Genomic DNA, 18,873 nt, shown 5'->3' with positions numbered 1-18,873 from the left:
CAAGTCCTTCAATGACTTGGAAAACTGGGGGGCAACTGATGGGGTGTGAAAACACCAGCCTCTCACAGGCTGCCACCTGTCCCAGGGTAGGTGAGACCCAGCCTCTCACAGGCTGCCACCTGTCCCAGAGTAGGTGAGACCCAGCCTCTCACAGGCTGCCACCTGTTCAGAGTAGGTGAGATCCAGCCTCTCACAGGCCGCCACCTGTCCTGGACACTTGTCCAGGACACCTCAACAGATTTTCCTTATAAATAGGGGACTAAAGCTCAGACTAAGGGGTAATGCTAAAAAAACCCTCTTCTCCCTAAAAACTCTGACATTTCCCTTCACTCTTGCTCATACTGACTTGAGTGTCGAAGGACCTGTCAGGAGTAAAATCCGGTCTGGTCTTCTGACCTCGTTTGCCTTGTGCAGGACTAAGCACTCACCACAGGACTCATACTCAACCTCCCTCGTCACTCGCTCTCAGTTCTTACGCCACTGCTGTACCTGTTACCGATTTTAGGTCTAACAGTACAGAAAATACCTGAAGGGCTAAAGAAAGAGTGCAGTACACATTGATCATTTAATTGGGAAAACGTACAAAGCACGATAAAAAAGAAGTACAAAAAGCACCATAAAAAGATACAAAAGGGTTGAGAGTTGAATTCCGCCCACCGTGGGGCTCGAACCCACGACCACAAGGTTAAGAGCCTTGCGCTCTACCAACTGAGCTAGACGGGCCTTTTTGCTGTGAATTCTACAAAGTTATATAATTACTAAATATTGAAAGACAGAAATACGCTTCTTCAACTGCCGTTGCCTTCGATAAAAATATAACTTACATGAAAATGGAAACAGGACCTTATGGAGTGCAACGATAAAGTTTCCTCATGGACGAAGTTGACCTCATCCCTGTGTTTCCTGTTTCCCTCTACATACGTCCCTCTGCTCTAGTTCTCGTCTCCCAAAATCCGAATAAAATTTCCTCATGGACGAAGTCGACCCCAATCCCTGTGTTTCCTATTTCCCTCTACATACGTCTCCCTGCTCTAGTTCTCGTCTCCCAGAATCCGAATAAAATTTCCTTATGGACGAAGTTGACCCCATCCCTGTGTTTCCTGTTTCCCTCTACATACATCTCTCTGCTTTAGTTCTCGTCTCTCTAAACCTAAATAAAATTTCCTCATGGACGAAGTTGACCTCATCCATGTGTTTCATGTTTCCCTCTACATAAGTCTCTCTGCTCTAGTTCTCGTCTCCCAAAAAGCTGGACATCCTCTCTCTCTCTCTCTCCCTCTCTCCCCTCTCTCTCTCCCCTTTCAGGTTTGACTTTACTGCTCAGCATCGCCACCTTCTTAAATTTATCAGTCGAATGCAATCACTTGTAAGCCATTCTTTTTCGAAACCCTACTCCTATCGAATTTTCTAATTTCCATCCCTTTATTTTCTTAAAAATCTCGAATCATTGCAGCAGATTCGAGATTTTTAGAAAAATCTCTAATCGTTGCGGGGGAAGACTCGAATGTTAGATACTTAACCAATATGCCAGAAGCTCCAAAGCTAATGGAACATGTTTGGATAGGTCCTTTAACCTGTCTCATATCAGGTTGGGTCCCACATAGTCCAATATATAGGCAAGCCCCCACTTAGGGCTAACATTCCACCACCCTTTCGCATATGTCATCCTCGGTGGCCCACTTTGTGATGGATTTCACTCTTGCCTCTTTCCAAGTAGCCATTTCCACAGCTCGTCCCTTCTGTGACCTGAACACGTGGCATTGTGACTACTCTGATACCAAATGATAGGTACCTAACAAATATTCCAAATGCTCTAGAGTTGGTGGAACACGAGGCTAGGCCCTTTAAACCTAACCCAGACTCGCTGGGTCCCACCTATTCCCATACCTAGGCAAGCACCCATTCAAGACCGTAACAATGAATTCGTTGAAACAAGTAACTTAAATTTCCTTGGAAAGTTTTGTTAGAGTATATGCCTTGAAAAGCCAGTAGAATGACATTTAGTAATAAATAAAGGTTAAGTTCATGACATAAATGCGTAATTATATTAAAGAATATATGTGATGTTGTGGACCCCGATCCGAGAGAGATGTGAGGGATGAGCCCCCAACGGCCTCTGGATCATCCACATGAAGGGAGGGTTCTACCAAGGAACTCTCAAAACGGGTGTCACCCTCATAGTATAGCACGAGTGGCGATAAATGAATGAGATACCTCTTGATCCGGAGCCAAGGCTCGAAACCAAGACGTATCTAAAATAACTCAGAGTCGCCATCCATGGATAGGCAATGGAACCCCAAAAATCAATTCTCTATGCAATGGATAACCAGAAATATGTATGGGTCCGTGCCTGATTACGGATGAGGAAGGTCCGAAGAGCACCGCAATCCGTCCGAGTGCAAGCACTTGGTCTCTTATGCCATTTATTATTAACTTTGAAGAGTTTTGGGCGAAAATCATGTAAAATGGAAACAAATATCCCCGAGCGAACGTCTACTTAAAAATGCATGACCCCGGGATAGAAATAACAAGCATACACAAAATAATAAAAGAAGAGTGTCACCTAAGCATTGCTAGGTTATGAGTGACATGCCTAATGGGTGTCTAAGTTCTGGTGGGCAAACACATGCATCCTACAGCTAAAGGTATAAGGTCTGTACAGGAAAGTAAGAAAGCACAATAAAATACACAACATGACTCGATACCGCACACGACACAACACAACAAACCCTAGACTCTAAACGTTTTCGTCCGATTCTTTAGATGGTCTGGTATTCATCCAAAGTCGCCTACGTATCCCAGCCTCCACGAGAATCAAAGCAACGTAGTTCTTCACGCCTATTCTAAACTATGATGCCTAAGATATCTAGACCACTAAACTAGACTCAACCTAAAAGACCAGACTGATTTTTAAGGCTTTTGGAACGTTATTTAAATTCAAGTGAATTGTGAATTTTAGGACACCCTATATTCCCTAACTAAATGCAAGTTTTAGCCCTAAGCTAATGCAAGTGGTTCCTATATCCTATGTTTAACTAGGCTGTGTGTCCTAAGAAAAATAATGGGCAGACTAACGCATCCTATTCTAGTCATCAGTCGGCGATGTGGATCGCCAACTGACCGGACGGAGGTGTCATACTCCTAGCTAGGACAAACTCCTAACTCTGAAACAAACACGCAACAACCATACACACAACAATCAAACAACATATCAAGAACAAACTCCTAACTCTAAAAATCTCTATCTAGGACAAACTCCTAACTCTAGAGGAAGAGTTCTTGAAAAATAAGATTTTAAACTTGTTTGAATGATCTTTTAACGATTTATAAAGTTCTATTTACAAAGATTGACTGAAGTTGGGATAAAAATCCCAAGCTGCCTATGTACCTCGTGGAAGAGGATCAAGCCAACGTAGTTTAGAAATAAATTTTCCTAAACTACACTCCTGTAGACACCCCATTTTGACCGAACCCTAATGGCGTCGATAGGATAGAAACCCTATCAAACTAGTGTTTTAGCGTCCCCAATTTGTTCCTAGAATAGGTTAGGGTATCATTTAGGTCCCCATAAAATTTTATCTGAATCCGTCGTGATTTGCCTGGTAAACGGGCGAAGTTTGTAGTGTAGTGTAGTGTAGGAATAACGGTGGCGATTTAGCCAGAAAAGGGGGTGCCATTGGGCCTGAAAAGCCAGCTCAAATTTACTGCGGTGGGCTGTCTAGGAAGATGCGCAGGCGTGCAGATTAGTGTGTTACATAATTGAGGGTTGCATTATCCGAGGCCAGGGCAATTTTGTAAATAGTGAAGATGCTTTTCTTCCCCTCCAAGTCACCATTAGGCCCTAAGCTAGGTTAATGAAAGGCTTAGGACTAGGATTAGTTAGGAGGCATCTTAGGAGCTTCCTAGGTGGTTAGGCTTCCTTTGATCCCAACCCTTGAACAAGAAGGTGATTTGAAGAAATGAGATCAAGAGAAAGAGAAGATATTTTTCAAAAATCTCCCATTTTATTATTTTCTTGAGCATTCCCGGCTAGTATAAAAGGTAGTTATAAATGTACTAGGGTTGGCTGTCCTTGGAAGGGGCGGGGGGTCAAATACCTTTTATTTTGTTTGGGTTTATCTTAACCGAGGCACCCCCTTAAAGAATCAAGGTAGGTGCAACTGTATTGCCAAAGGGGGGTGGCATGGAAAGAGAAAGGGGTCAAATATACCATTTCCTTTTATATAAAACCCAACGAAATAGGGTTTTGGGAGGAGGAGAGCCCATTTTCTTGAAAAAACAGAGAGAGAGAGAGAAGAGAAGGGTTTGCCTTCTTCTCCGTCAAACCCGCCGGATCTCCGACCCATCCCTACCTCCATCTTCCATATCCACCACCACTAAGCTACCTCCATCACCGTTTTATTCTCCACCTTCTCAGCCACCATCCCACAACCATCTACAACCTCCAAACCCATTTCCAAATTCCATTATCCCCAACCCATATCTCATCTTCTCCTAGAAGCCCACCCAAGTTCTGACCACCATCTTCAACCTCTAAACACCACCCCCATCATTTTCATCATTTTCCCCTTTTCTAAGACCCACCATCCCCATTGATTCCGGCTGGAGCACCACCATAAACCACAATCCCCATTATTTTGAGCTTGAAACCCAATACCACCTCCTCTACAAATCACCACCATCGAAACCCTCTTCTCCATCTTCATCTTCATCCCCCATCATCCATACCTCCTTACCCATTTTCCATATACCTCTAACCCCATATCATATTCTCCGACCGCCACCACCATAGATTCCGGCCAACACCTTCTCTGCAACTCCGGCTGGCTACCTCCATCAAAGCCACACCAAACCTACCTCCATCTTCTCCACCATCCACCACCTTTTCCCTATTTCAGCCACCATCTATTCTTCTTCCAGCACCAACACCAACTACCCCAACTCTAATTTCCAACATTCCTATCCTCTCTGCCGTTACCTCTTCATCTAAATTTCAGCCCCATTTTTCATCTTCTCCTATTTTTTATCTCAACCCCTAATAAGCCAACAATATCTCCACTCACCTTCGTCCCATTAGATCCTCCACCTCCCATCTTTTCAGCCACAACCCTAGATCCAACAGGTTCTACCCTAAATTTGGCGGATCTCTGGAGTATTTCTTATCCTCTGGCCATCTTTGCGAAGGCTTGTGCCATCAGCTTCCACTTTCCGTAGCTCGAGAAACACCAAATTGTGAGGGTGTAGAACAAAAAGGAAGTAATAGCTACTGGAGCCCTACTTGGTTTTGTTGTTCTCATAGTTTTTTTTTATTCATCTGATGGAGTGAATGTTATATATATATATATATATATATATATATATATATATATATATATATATATATATATATATATATATATTAGAAACAACATTGAATCTTGATTTTATAATTTTCACTTATGGTTAGCTGCTCTGATATCTGTCATTTATTTGGTGTTGGCTCCTAACATTTGAGTTTGAAAAGAAAAACTATGCAAGGCTATGTTAGAAGACTCAATGATATTGGGAGTGGAGATGCTGGATGTCTGTTTTTTGTTAATATTTCTTTTATGATTTGGTTGTCTGAGCAGATGTTGGAGTTAGTTTTCCAACTGTGTGTATACTATTTGAGTTCTATAGTTGAAGGCGTATTGGTCTATATCTATAGAATTGTGGAGAACTAAGATGTGGGCTCATGGGGATCTTTTGTTTATCTGATATCCCCACGTTTTTCTTGTCAACTTGGTTGAGATGAAGTGATAATTTGTTTTGCTGATTATGGTGATTTTAACGGTTGTTCGATGGAAAGATTTGAGATGGGTATCTTGCAATGATGGGAGCATGGCTGTGGTAAGGTCATTCCCATGATATGGTCATGGAGAATTGACTTATCCCAGTTTCATTATATACTCCATTTTACCTCTTTGAAATTCATGAAAATCATTTCATCTCAGCCATGTCCTCAGCATTATCTATTTCAACTTGTTTATTTCCTCACTGGTGACAGTTTCGTTGCTTAAGCTTTTATGTCCTAAAATATTTAGATGATAATGGATAGCTAACACTGTCCAAATGTAGAATATTCATCATAGATTCTTGTCATCTATTGGACTCTTGTGTGTCACATGATGTTTATATTCCATTATTTTGGTTACTCATGACCAATTCATTGTAAGGAAGAAATGAATCTCAGTAAATTGGTGTGCACAATGTTACATGGAATTGCATTTTATTCTCATTTCTATTAGACAGAACTGAAGCATTGATGTAGATAAATCAGATTATCTATACTATGTTGAAATCATTGAATAATGGGATTCAGTTTTATACTGTCCACTCTAGTTCGTGCACATGGGTTTTTAATAGGGGAATGAATCCTTAATGATTTAGCCTTCTCTGCTTTGTCTATTTGGTTATGTTCAGCACTTGTGCAGTTTCATTGGTTGAGGCTAGGAAATTAATAATTGAGAGAAAAATTTTCTTTGTCTATCATTTACTTGCAAGTGCCTCTTGGTTTGGAAATATCATCCCTGTAGCATACCTGGTGGCTTGGGTCATGAAACTTAGGAATAAAGTATTTGGATCTCTGAATTATGGTTTTGAGTTAGCATGTCAGATTTCTCATTTGTGCACGGCTGTCTAGAGCATTCAAGCATCGGGAAATAATCCTATAGATTGGGAGTGAAGAAAAAAAAATCAATCAAGACATGTTATGATTAATACTAGTTCCATCAGTTGTCTTCTTTACATCATTCATTTATAGGAAATTCACAGGTGATAGGTTTGTTGTTTGCTGTGTATGATTTGTGATAATGGTTAGGCATATATTGTGAGTTGGATGGGTATTGCAGCATGATTAGAAAATTGCATGCATTCAGTTCATTTGCATCGGGATCCATGTATAAGTCCCTCCTTAGTTTTATGTTCTCATACACCATTTGATTTACTTTGTATGGCTGCTATTGGCATGCCCTTAGTTTTGTGTTCATGATCCTCTCTCAACAGCATCTTAAAGTCTCTATGAGAAGAAGATAAAGTCTATTCCTATTCTAGATCTTCTTGGGTTTAGGGATTCTGAGCTTTCTCTTAGGGATTTTATCAGACTTAAGCTCCCTCTGATTTTCTTTAGAACCTTTCCTTTGGGTTAGGGCGATGAAGCCGCTAGCCCAAGCCCATCTTTACGGGACTTGGTCAGTCTTAATAGCACTCGCCTCTGTTGTTTAGTAGGCTTACCTAGCCTTTTAGATGTTTTAATCATTTTTTTAAGAATCCTACTCATTGCAAGGGCAATGAAAGAGTCATCTAGAGCCCCGTTAGGAGACGTGTTTCGTCTCGAAAGGCAGTTCTCTTTCAGAGACAAGCCTTGTTGTTTAGAGTCTGTCCCTTGGGGAGGTTACCTTAGTTTGGTAGGGAGTTTTCTCATAGGAAGCATGCCTTGCCTCATTTATAGAGTCCCTATTTGAAGACAAGTCTTGTATCATTTAGAAGGTTTCCTTTTTTAAGAGGCTTACCCAGCCTCATGTTAGAATCCCCATTCTTCTATAACAAGTCTTTGACTTATTTGCCCCATCTTTCGGTAGGGCTATTAGAGAGTCCCTGACTCATTTGCCCACCTCTTTAGAGTTGCCTGTTTAGCAGTTTATCTTTTTAGATAAGAGTTTTATTTTTTAGAGTTGTTACTCCATCTTGGTTAGAGACTGACTTAGTCTTATTAGAGCTTTGCTTATTTGGAAGCTTAGATCATTTTCTTTATTCTTGAGACACTTGTTTACTTGTTTGTGGATTGTTGCATCTTGTTTTGGAATACTAGTTTGTTGGTTTGGGGTTTTCCATTTATCCTAAGGGTTTTATCCTAGGGTGTTGCATTGTGTGTTCCCTTTGGCCTTTGACCAAAAGGGTGAAAGTATTTGAATTTTTTAAAATCCATAAACTTTGAAATCATTTACAATCACCAGAACATTGAAATTATTTGAATTTACAAAAACATTGGAAAACTTTAAACTCCAAAAATATCAGAAATTTAAAACATAAAAAATATTTGAAAGCTTAAAAGTCATCTAAAGTGTTGAGTGTTTTTAGAAGCGTAGTTTAGGAAGTTTCTTTCGAACTACGTTGGCTTGATCCTCTTCCACGAGGTACGTAGTACAGCTTGGGATCTTTATCCAAAATCCAGCCATACTTTGTAAATAGACTTCGTAAATCTTTCAAAAATCATTCAAACAACTTTAATACCTTGTTTTTAAAAAGATCTTCCTCTAGATAGATAGTTCTAGAGTTAGGTGTTTGTCCTTGATTTGTTGTGTGCTTGATGTGTGTTTGTGTTAGAAGTTAGGAGTTTGTCCTAGCTATGAACGTCTATGTCTGGTCAGTTGGCGATTCACATCGCCGACTGATGACTATGTCTAGGATGCGTTAGTGATCCTATTATTTTTCTTAAGACACACAGCCTAGTTACCCATAGGTTGTAGGAACCACCTGCATTAGCTTAGGGCTAACCTGCATTTAGTTAGGGCATATAGGGTGTCCTAAAATTCACAATCCATTGGAATTTAAATAATCGCACAAGAAGCTTTAATAACTAGTCAAGTCTTTTAGATCGAGTCTATGATAGAGGTCTAGATGTCTTAGGCATCATAGCCTAGAATAGGCGCGAAGAATTACGTGACTATGATTCTTGTGGAGGCGGGGATATGTAGGCTTCTTTAGATGAACATCAGATTTTTTGTTTCCTTCTTTCTTATTCAAAAGATTGTATTCGGGCGAGTGTTCGGAGAAGCGGAGCCCACTCTCCGTGGTGAGGATTGCCACCAAGGTTAAAGGCGATTGGAATTGTAATCGGCACAGATCCTCGCCGAAGTTAAGAAGATCAAATAGTGAAGCCATCAACGGGTTTGGTTGGTGGAGTGGAGTAGGCCTCGCATTTTGAGGACCGAACCACTTTAAATCTCGGGTGCAGTCTCTCTTATCTCTTGCTTTCTATTTGCACTGCACTTAGGATCTAACTTGTGTGCTTAATTTTCATCTTTAATCTCTTAATCTTCAAATTTGGGTTAGAGTTTTTCAAAAGGTTAAAACTTGTTAGTAACCTAAATTTTACCTCCTCATAAGTTGCCATTAAAGTAAGTACTCGGGCCTACCCTTGGAATTTCACTTGGTATCAGAGCCTTGGCTCTTAAAAGATTTTTTTTTCTTAAAATCTTTGGTAAATTTTTTTAAAATTTTAACAAGGGAAAGATCATAAGATCTTCGGCAACTTTCTAATTGTGAAATGGCAAATATAAATGGAACCGGACTTCCGGAAGGCCATTCCACAACTGGACCTCCTTTCTTTGATGGGTCCAACTATGGACATTGGAAGACAAGGATGCGCATCTATTTTCTTTCGATAGATGTGGAGCTTTGACATATTGTGGAAAATGGATACACTTTGCCTTCCAAACCATTAGAAGAATAGAATGTTATAGAGAAAAGGCATGCAAATTTAAATTTCAAAGCTATAAACTATTTGTTTTGCACCTTATCTACGGAGGAGTTTAATAGAGTAGCTCTTTTTTATTCCGCCAAGGTTATTTGGGATACTCTTGCCGTTACCCATGAGTGAACATCACAAGTCAAGGATTCCAAAATAAACTTGTTAAAGAGCAAATATGAAATGTTTAGAATGGGTCAAAATGAAAGTATTTCCGAAATGTATACTCGATTTTCTAAAATATTAAATGAATTAGCTAATCTTGGTCAATCTTATCCTACTTATGTGCTTGTGAGTAAGTTGCTTAGGTCACTTCCTCCTTATTGGGATCCAAAGGTCACCGCCATCCAAGAATCAAAAGATCTCAAGACGCTAAATATGGAGGAGCTTGTAAGGTCTCTTATCACTCATGAGATGCTCCTCACTAGCCGACAACAGGAGAAGAAGCCAAAAGAGAAAGAAAAAAAAAGTCGATCTCTAGCTCTAAAGGCCTCCAAGACGGACTCATCATCCTCAAATGAAGCGGATAGTGATGACGAAGAAGCGTTAAGAAAATTTAAAAGCTTATGGAGAAAGAAACACATAAAAGATAAAAAGAAGAAGAAAGAAGAAAGTGAAGCAGAAGGAGCAATAAGGTGTTACAATTGCAAGAAGACGGGACACAAAAGACCGGAGTGTCCACTTCTCAAGTCATCTTCCTCTAAATATAAGGGAAAGAAGAAGGATTGGAAGAAGAACATGGGTCTCGTCGCCGCTTGGGATGCATCAAGCACGTCGGGCAAAAGTTCAAGCGAAGGGGAAGCTAATAAGGATGATCGTTGCTTCATGGCACTCACACATGAAAATGAGGTTAATTCTAACCCCTCTTATAATTCATCAAGTAGTGATAGTGGAAACATATCTTATGATGAATTGTGCATTACCTTGCATTCTCAAATTTTAAAAAATAAAGTTCTTAAAAAATCTATTTCAAAATTAGAAAATGAACTTGAGATTTTGAAAAATGAGTTATCTTCTTCCATATCTAAATCTCAAGCACAAATTGAAAATTTTAAACTTGAGACTAAAACCCTTATGCTCTGTTTGGTTGCCGGGTTTTTTTTGTTCCTTGGAGTTTTGTGGGAGAGTAAGTTAAATTTTGGTCCCATCCCATGTTTGGTTGCCTTTTAGCACTAGGTTTATTTTAATCCCACTCTTGTAATGATTACTTGTGGGGTGAATTTTTTAATCCCACTTTTGTAATGATTGCCTTTTCATCCCATCCCAAGATAACCCCAGGAACAAAAATAAACTCAGGAACCAAAAATAAGCTTGAGATGAATTTTTTTCTACCCAACAGTTCAAGCAACCAAGCAAAGGTTTTTTTTTTTCCCACCATATCTCCCAGGGTATTTTTTTCTCCCACATAACCAAACATGGGATTTTTATTTTTCCAGGATACTTCTAGGACTTTTTTTTTCCCACCTATCTCCCAGGGTATTTTTTTCTCCCACACAACTCCCAGGAATAAAAAAAACCCGGCAACCATACAGAGCATTAAGGGTTGTTTGGATGAGAAAACTTGCCAAATTGGTAAACTCCAAAATGTGGCAAGCTCTTCCAAATCTTATGAAGATGACACTAATGATTTTCTAAATCAAATAACCCATCTTCATAATGAAAATGAAAGGTTAAGATTATGTCTCCATGGATTCTTAAATGGGGATAAAATTATTGACATAATCTTGATTAAGGCTAGTCATAGACTTAATCATGTATCTTATGATATGACTAGTGTATCTAACCCTCATATTAGATGTCATTATTGTGGAATCAATGCTCATTACCAATTCCAATGTGCATCTAAGATTAGGAACTGTGCTGGAACCAAGAAAGCTTGGGTTCCCAAAGCCCCCATATGATTCTCTTCATATGTGTTGTTAGATTAGGGGTTAGCACTTAAAATTGAATATATTTTTATGGTTTTTTAAATATCCCCTCTTATATTGAATAAAAACTCTAAATAGGGGGAGTTCTAGGTTTGTCTTTTTCCTTGAAAAAGGGGGAGCTTAAAATTGGAAATTTTATCCCTTTAATTTTCTTTTACCCCATCTTTTTTATAGATGCCAAAGGGGGAGAAAAATCTAATGTAAGGAAATATATGTGTGCTTTTAATGAAAAATCTCTTGTGCTTGTCATCATAAAAAAGGGGGATATTGTAAGCCCATTGGTTCCCACCTTGGCATTCCCATCTTCTTTTGATGATTCCAATACACAAGTGATTTTATATCACTAATGTGTTTGTTTGTCTAAGTTGTAGATCATAATTGTACTAAGACAAGATTGCTTAGATCGGGGCCAAGAAGCTCTCATTGGACCGCATTCGGAGGGCTAAAGACATCGGAGATCCAAGACGCATCAAGACTGGAAGCATCGCAATTGAAGATCAAAGTTATTTTAGAATGTAAAGATCCAATCCTAGTTTAGGTATTTAGAGGTATAAATTAAGTTAATCTCACACACCCTAAATGTTTAAGAGATTGTCCTTGTGGTGTTCCAACACTTTGGAACCCTCATAACAATCCTAACTTGGTTTAGAGTTGGAAGCCAAATAAACAGAATTGAAAATATGCTTCATATAGGCTTCTCGGAGCTCCGATCTCGGAACTCAGAGAATTCTTCGGAGCTCAAGATTTGGTCCAGTAGCTTTTTTCCAACTTCTGTTTGTATTCCCGGAACTCCGAGATAAATTTTCGGAACTCCGAGGAATTTCTCAGAACTCCAAGACCACTATTTCGAGAAGAAAAATGTGACCATTGGGAACTTTGTCAGAAATACGACTATGCCCCTCAAACGGTCATATTTGGTTTTTCTATATATATGGGTATTCCAAACTTCCCAATTATCAATACTTTAAACATATTGGAATATCCTAAGAGTGAATCAAGCTTGTTTATGTCTCTCATCCTCTAGAATTAGGATTTGGATCATTAGGCTCAAATTTGTACATCTTCTACAAATCTTGTAAACCCTTGTGAGGGATTTTTTGTTTCCTTCTTTCTTATTCAAAAGGTATTCGGGCGAGTGTTCGGAGAAGCGGAGCCCACTCTCCGTGGTGAGGATTGCCACCAAGGTTAAAGGCCATTGAAATTGTAATCGGCACAGATCTTCGCCGAAGTTAAGAAGATCAAATAGTGAAGCCATCAACGGGTTTGGTTGGTGGAGTGGAGTAGGCCTCGCGTTTTGAGGACCGAACCACCTTAAATCTCGGATGCACTCTCTCTTATCTCTTGCTTTCTATTTACACTGCACTTAGAATTTAACTTGTGTGCTTAATTTTCATCTTTAATCTCTTAATCTTCAAATTTGGGTTAGAGTTTTTCAAAAGGTTAAAACTTGTTAGTAACATTAATTTTACCTCCTCATAAGTTGCCATTAGAGTAAGTACTCGGGCCTACCCTTGGAATTTCACTTGGTATCAGAGCCTTGGCTCTTAAAAGATTTTCTTTTCTTAAAATCTTTGGTAAATTTTTTTAAAATTTTAACAAGGGAAAGATCATAAGATCTTTAGCAACTTTCTAATTGTGAAATGGCAAATATAAATGGAACCGGACTTCCGGAAGGCCATTCCACAACTGGACCTCCTTTCTTTGATGGGTCCAACTATGGACATTGGAAGACAAGGATGCGCATCTATCTTCTTTCGATAGATGTGGAGCTTTGGCATATTGTGGAAAATGGATACACTTTGCCTTCCAAACCATTAGAAGAATGGAATTTTATAGAGAAAAGGCATGCAAATTTAAATTTCAAAGCTATAAACTCTTTGTTTTGCACCTTATCTACGGAGGAGTTTAATAGAGTAGCTCTTTTTTATTCCGCCAAGGTTATTTGGGATACTCTTGCCGTTACCCATGAGTGAACATCACAAGTCAAGATTCCAAAATAAACTTGTGAAAGAGCAAATATGAAATGTTTAGAATGGGTCAAAATGAAAGTATTTCCGAAATGTATACCCAATTTTCTAAAATATCAAATGAATTAGCTAATCTTGGTAAATCTTATCCTACTGATGTGCTTGTGAGTAAGTTGCTTAGGTCACTTCCTCCTTATTGGGATCCAAAGGTCACCGCCATCCAAGAATCAAAAGATCTCAAGACGCTAACTATGGAGGAGCTTGTAAGGTCTCTTATCACTCATGAGATGCTCCTCACTAGCCGACAACAGGAGAAGAAGCCAAAAGAGAAAGAAAAGAAAAGTCGATCTCTAGCTCTAAAGGCCTCCAAGACGGACTCATCATCCTCAAATGAAGCGGATAGTGATGACGAAGAAGCGTTAAGAAAATTTAAAAGCTTATGGAGAAAGAAACACAGAAAGGATAAAAAGAAGAAGAAAGTGAAGTAGAAGGAGGAATCAGGTGTTACAATTGCAAGAAGACGGGACACAAAAGACCGGAGTGTCCACTTCTCAAGTTATCTTCCCCTAAATACAAGGGAAAGAAGAAGGATTGGAAGAAGAACAAGTGTCTCGTCGCCGCTTGGGATGCATCAAGCACGTCGGGCCAAAGTTCAAGCGAAGGGTAAGCTTATAAGGATGATATTTGCTTCATGGCACTCACCCATGAAAATGAGGTTAATTCTAACCTCTCTTGTAATTCATCAAGTAGTGGTAGTGGAAACATATCTTATGATGAATTGTGCATTATCTTGCATTCTCAAATTTCAAAAAATAAAGTTGTTAAAAAATCTATTTCAAAATTAGAAAATGAACTTGAGAATTTTGAAAAATGAGTTATCTTCTTCCATATCTAAATCTCAAGCACAAATTGAAAATTTTAAACTTGAGACTAAAACCCTTACGGGTTGTTTGGATGAGAAAACTTGCCAAATTGGTAAACTCCAAAATGTGGCAAGCTCTTCCAAATCTTATGAAGATGACACTAATGATTTTCTAAATCAAATAACCCATCTTTATAATGAAAATGAAAGGTTAAGATTATGTCTCCATGGATTCTTAAATGGGGATAAAATTATTGACATAATCTTGTTGAAGGCTAGTCATAGACCTAATCATGTATCTTATGATAGGACTAGTGTATCTAACCCTCATATTAGATGTCATTATTGTGGAATCAATGCTCATTACCAATTCCAATGTGCATCTAAGATTAGGAATTGTGGTGGAACCAAGAAAGCTTGGGTTCCCAAAGCCCCCATATGATTCTCTTCATATGTGTTGTTAGATTAGGGGTTAGCACTTAAAATTGAATATATTTTTATGGTTTTTTAAATATCCCCTCTTATATTGAATAAAAACTCTAAATAGGGGGAGTTCTAGGTTTGTCTTTTTCCTTGAAAAAGGGGGAGCGTAAAATTGTAAATTTTATCCCTTTAATTTTCTTTTACCCCATCTTTTTTATAGATGCCAAAGGGGGAGAAAAATCTAATTTAAGGAAATATATGTCTGCTTTTATTGGAAAATCTCTTGTGCTTGTCATAATAAAAAAGGGAGAGATTGTAAGCCCATTGGTTCCCACCTTGGCATTCCCATCTTCTTTTGATGATTCCAATACACAAGTGATTTTATATCACTAATGTGTTTGTTTGTCTGTCTAAGTTGTAGATCATAATTGTGCTAAGACGAGATTGATTGGATTGAGGCCAAGAAGCTCTCATTGGACCGCATTCGGAGGCCCAAAGACATCGGAGATCCAAGACGCATGAAGACTTGAAGCATCGCAATTGAAGATCGAAGTCATTTTAGAATGAAAAGATCCAATCCTAGTTTAGGTGTTTAGAGGCATAAATTAAGTTAATCTCACACACCCTAAATGTTTAAGAGATTGTCCTTGTGGTGTTCCAACACTTTGGAACCCTCATAACAATCCCAACTTGGTGTAGAGTTGGAAGCCAAATAAACAGAATTGAAAATCTGCTGCATATAGGCTTCTCGGAACTTCGAGAGAATTCTCGGAACTCCGAGAATTCCTCGGAGTTTCGAGATTTGGTCCACTAGCTTTTTTCCAACTTCTGTTTGTATTCTCGGAACTCCGAGAGAAATTCTCGGAACTCCGAGACCACTATTTCGAGAAGAAAAATGTGACCGTTGGGAACTTTGCCAGAATTACGACTATGCCCCTCAAACGGTCATATTTGGTTTTTCTATATATATGGGTATTCCAAACTTTTCAATTATCAATACTAACACTCTAAAAACATATTGGAATGTCCTAAGAGTGAATCAAGCTTGTTTATGCCTCTCATCCTCTAGAATTAGGATTTAGATCATTAGGCTCAAATTTGTACATCTTCTACAAATCTGGTAAACCCTTGTGAGGGATTTTTTGTTTCCTTCTTTCTTATTCAAAAGATTGTATTCGGGCGAGTGTTCGGAGAAGCGGAGCCCACTCTCCATTTTGAGGATTGCCACCAAGGTTAAAGGCGATTGGAATTGTAATCGGCACAGATCTTCGCCGAAGTTAAGAAGATCAAATAGTGAAGCCATCAACGGGTTTGGTTGGTGAAGTGGAGTAGGCCTCGCCTTTTGAGGACCGAACCACTTTAAATCTCGGATGCACTCTCTCTTATCTCTTGCTTTCTATTTGCACTGAACTTAGAATTTAACTTGTGTGCTTAATTTTCATCTTTGATCTCTTAATCTTTAAATTTGGGTTGGAGTTTTTCAAAAGGTTAAAACTTGTTAGTAACCTAAATTTTACCTCCTCATAAGTTGCCATTAGAGTAAGTACTCGGGCCTACCCTTGGAATTTCACTTGGTATCAGAGCCTTGGCTCTTAAAAGATTTTCTTTTCTTAAAATCTTTGGTAAATTTTTTTTAAATTTTAACAAGGGAAAGATCATAAGAACTTTGGCAACTTTCTAATTATGAAATGGCAAATATAAATGGAACCGGACTTCCGGAAGGCCATTCCACAATTAGACCTCCTTTCTTTGATGGGTCCAACTATGGACATTGGAAGACAAGGATGCGCATCTATCTTCTTTCGATAGATGTGGAGCTTTGGCATATTGTGAAAAATGGATACACTTTGCCTTCCAAACCATTTGAAGAACGGAATGTTGTAGAGAAAAGGCATGCAAATTTAAATTTCAAAGCTATAAACTCTTTGTTTTGCGCCTTATCTACGGAGGAGTTTAATAGAGTAGCGCTTTTTTATTCCGCCAAGGTTATTTGAGATACTCTTGCCGTTACCCATGAGGGAACACCACAAGTCAAGGATTTCAAAATAAACTTGTTAAAGAGCAAATATGAAATGTTTAGAATGGGTCAAAATGAAAGTATTTCCGAAATGTATACTCGATTTTCTAAAATATCAAATGAATTAGCTAATCTTGGTAAATCTTATCATACTGACGAGCTTGTGAGTAAGTTGCTTAGGTCACTTCCTCCTTATTGGGATCCAAAGGTCACCGCCATTCAAGAATCAAAAGATCTCAAGACGCTAACTATGGAGGAGCTTCTAGGATCTCTTATCACTCATGAGATGCTCCTCACTAGCCGACAACAGGAGAAGAAGCCAATAGAGAAAGAAAAGGAAAGTCGATCTCTAGCTCTAAAGGCCTCCAAGACGGACTCATCATCCTCAAATGAAGCGGATAGTGATGACGAAGAAGCGTTAAGAAAATTTAAAAGCTTATGGAGAAAGAAACACAGAAAGGATAAAAAGAAGAAGAAAGAAGAAAGTGAAGCAGAAGGAGGAATAAGGTGTTACAATTGCAAGAAGACGGGACACAAAAGACCGGAGTGTCCACTTCTTAAGTCATCTTCCTTTAAATACAAGGGAAAGAAGAAGGATTGGAAGAACAACAAGGGACTCGTCACCGCTTGGGATGCATCAAGCACATCGGGCAAAAGTTCAAGCGAAGGGGAAGCTAATAAGGATGATCGTTGCTTCATGGCACTCACCCATGAAAATGAGGTTAATTCTAACCCCTCTTGTAATTCATCAAGTAGTGATAGTGGAAATATATCTTATGATGAATTGTGCATTACCTTGCATTATCAAATTTCAAAAAATAAAGTTCTTAAAAAATCTATTTCAAAATTAGAAAATGAAGTTGATATTTTGAAAAATGAGTTATCTTCTTCCATATCTAAATCTCAAGCACAAATTGAAAATTTTAAACTTGAGACTAAAACCCTTAAGGGTTGTTTTGATGAGAAAACTTGCCAAATTGGTAAACTCCAAAATGTGGCAAGCTCTTCCAAATCTTATGAAGATGACACTAATGATTTTCTAAATCAAATAACCCATCTTTATAATGAAAATGAAAGGTTAAGATTATGTCTCCACGGATTCTTAAATGGGGATAAAGTTATTGACATAATCTAGATGGAGGCTAGTCATAGACCTAATCATGTATCTTATGATATGACTAGTGTATCTAACCCTCATATTAGATGTCGTTATTGTGGAATCAATGGTCATTACAAATTCCAATGTGCATATTGTGGGACCTGATCCCGCGAGAGGGGTGGTGGCGCGAGAGCCGCCACGCACTATCTCTTGGTCTCTCGTACCCACGCGATTGGCGTGTGCCTTTTATTATTAATTTTAATTCATCTTTTATGTGAACTTGGGATCACTAAGGCAATCCGAATTCCACACAAAAGAGACTGACAGAGTCGCCACCTAGATGTGGGATCTAGGACCCATAATTAACCAGAAATCTAGACTCGCTACCTGGTTACAAGAATGGAAGGTATGGGGATTTATCCACCACATGCACCATTCCTGCCCGATAATCGGTCTTCAATTCCAAAAGTTAACTCTTTTAAATTCATTTTTAATGGCTCATTCAACTCTCTGTTAATGTGCTATCTATGTGACATGCATCCTATGATCTAATTTCAATGTGAATCCTAAATGTGTATCTTGATTTCTTAATTGGTTTGGATTCAATCTAAGTGAAAGTTCTCCTAAAATTCTAATTTCATGGAAAATCCTAAGTGATTTGATTGTTTCAACAGTTTTAAAAGTGATTAGCCCGAGTCCTCAGATGATCTGGTATTCATCCAAAGAAGCCTACGTATCCCCGCCTCCACGAGAATCAAGGCAACGTAGTTCTTCGCGCCTATTCTAAGCTAGGATGCCTAAGACACCTAGACTTCTATCCTAGACTCGATCTAAAAGACCGAACCGGTTATTAAAGTTTCTTGTACGATTATTTAAATTTCAGTGAATTGTGGATTTTATGACACCCTATATGCCCTAACTAAATGCAGATTAGCCCTAAGCTAATGCAGGTGGTTCTTACAACCTATGTGTGACTAGGCTGTATTTCCTACGGAAAACCAAGGGTGGACTAGCGTATCCTACTCTAGTCATCACTCGGCGATATGGATCGCCGACTGACCGGACGGAGGCGCTCCTATAACTCTAGGAC

At 38.8% G+C, this 18,873-nt stretch overlaps 1 non-coding gene across 1 annotated transcript; it reads right to left on the bottom strand.

The window, feature by feature from the left end:
• Positions 1–650: 650 nt before the first annotated feature.
• On the bottom strand, positions 651–723 carry TRNAK-CUU (transfer RNA lysine (anticodon CUU)). The gene has a single exon. It is a non-coding gene; the product is annotated as a tRNA-Lys (tRNA).
• Positions 724–18,873: the final 18,150 nt, after the last annotated feature.

The sequence above is a fragment of the Tasmannia lanceolata genome, unplaced genomic scaffold, assembly GCF_043159265.1.
Source record: "Tasmannia lanceolata isolate RefF3 unplaced genomic scaffold, GAP_Taslan_0.1 ptg000023l, whole genome shotgun sequence".
Taxonomy (NCBI): Eukaryota; Viridiplantae; Streptophyta; class Magnoliopsida; order Canellales; family Winteraceae; genus Tasmannia; species Tasmannia lanceolata.
Note: the sequence above shows the minus strand (reverse complement) of the source record. Positions and strands in the feature narration are given on the sequence as shown.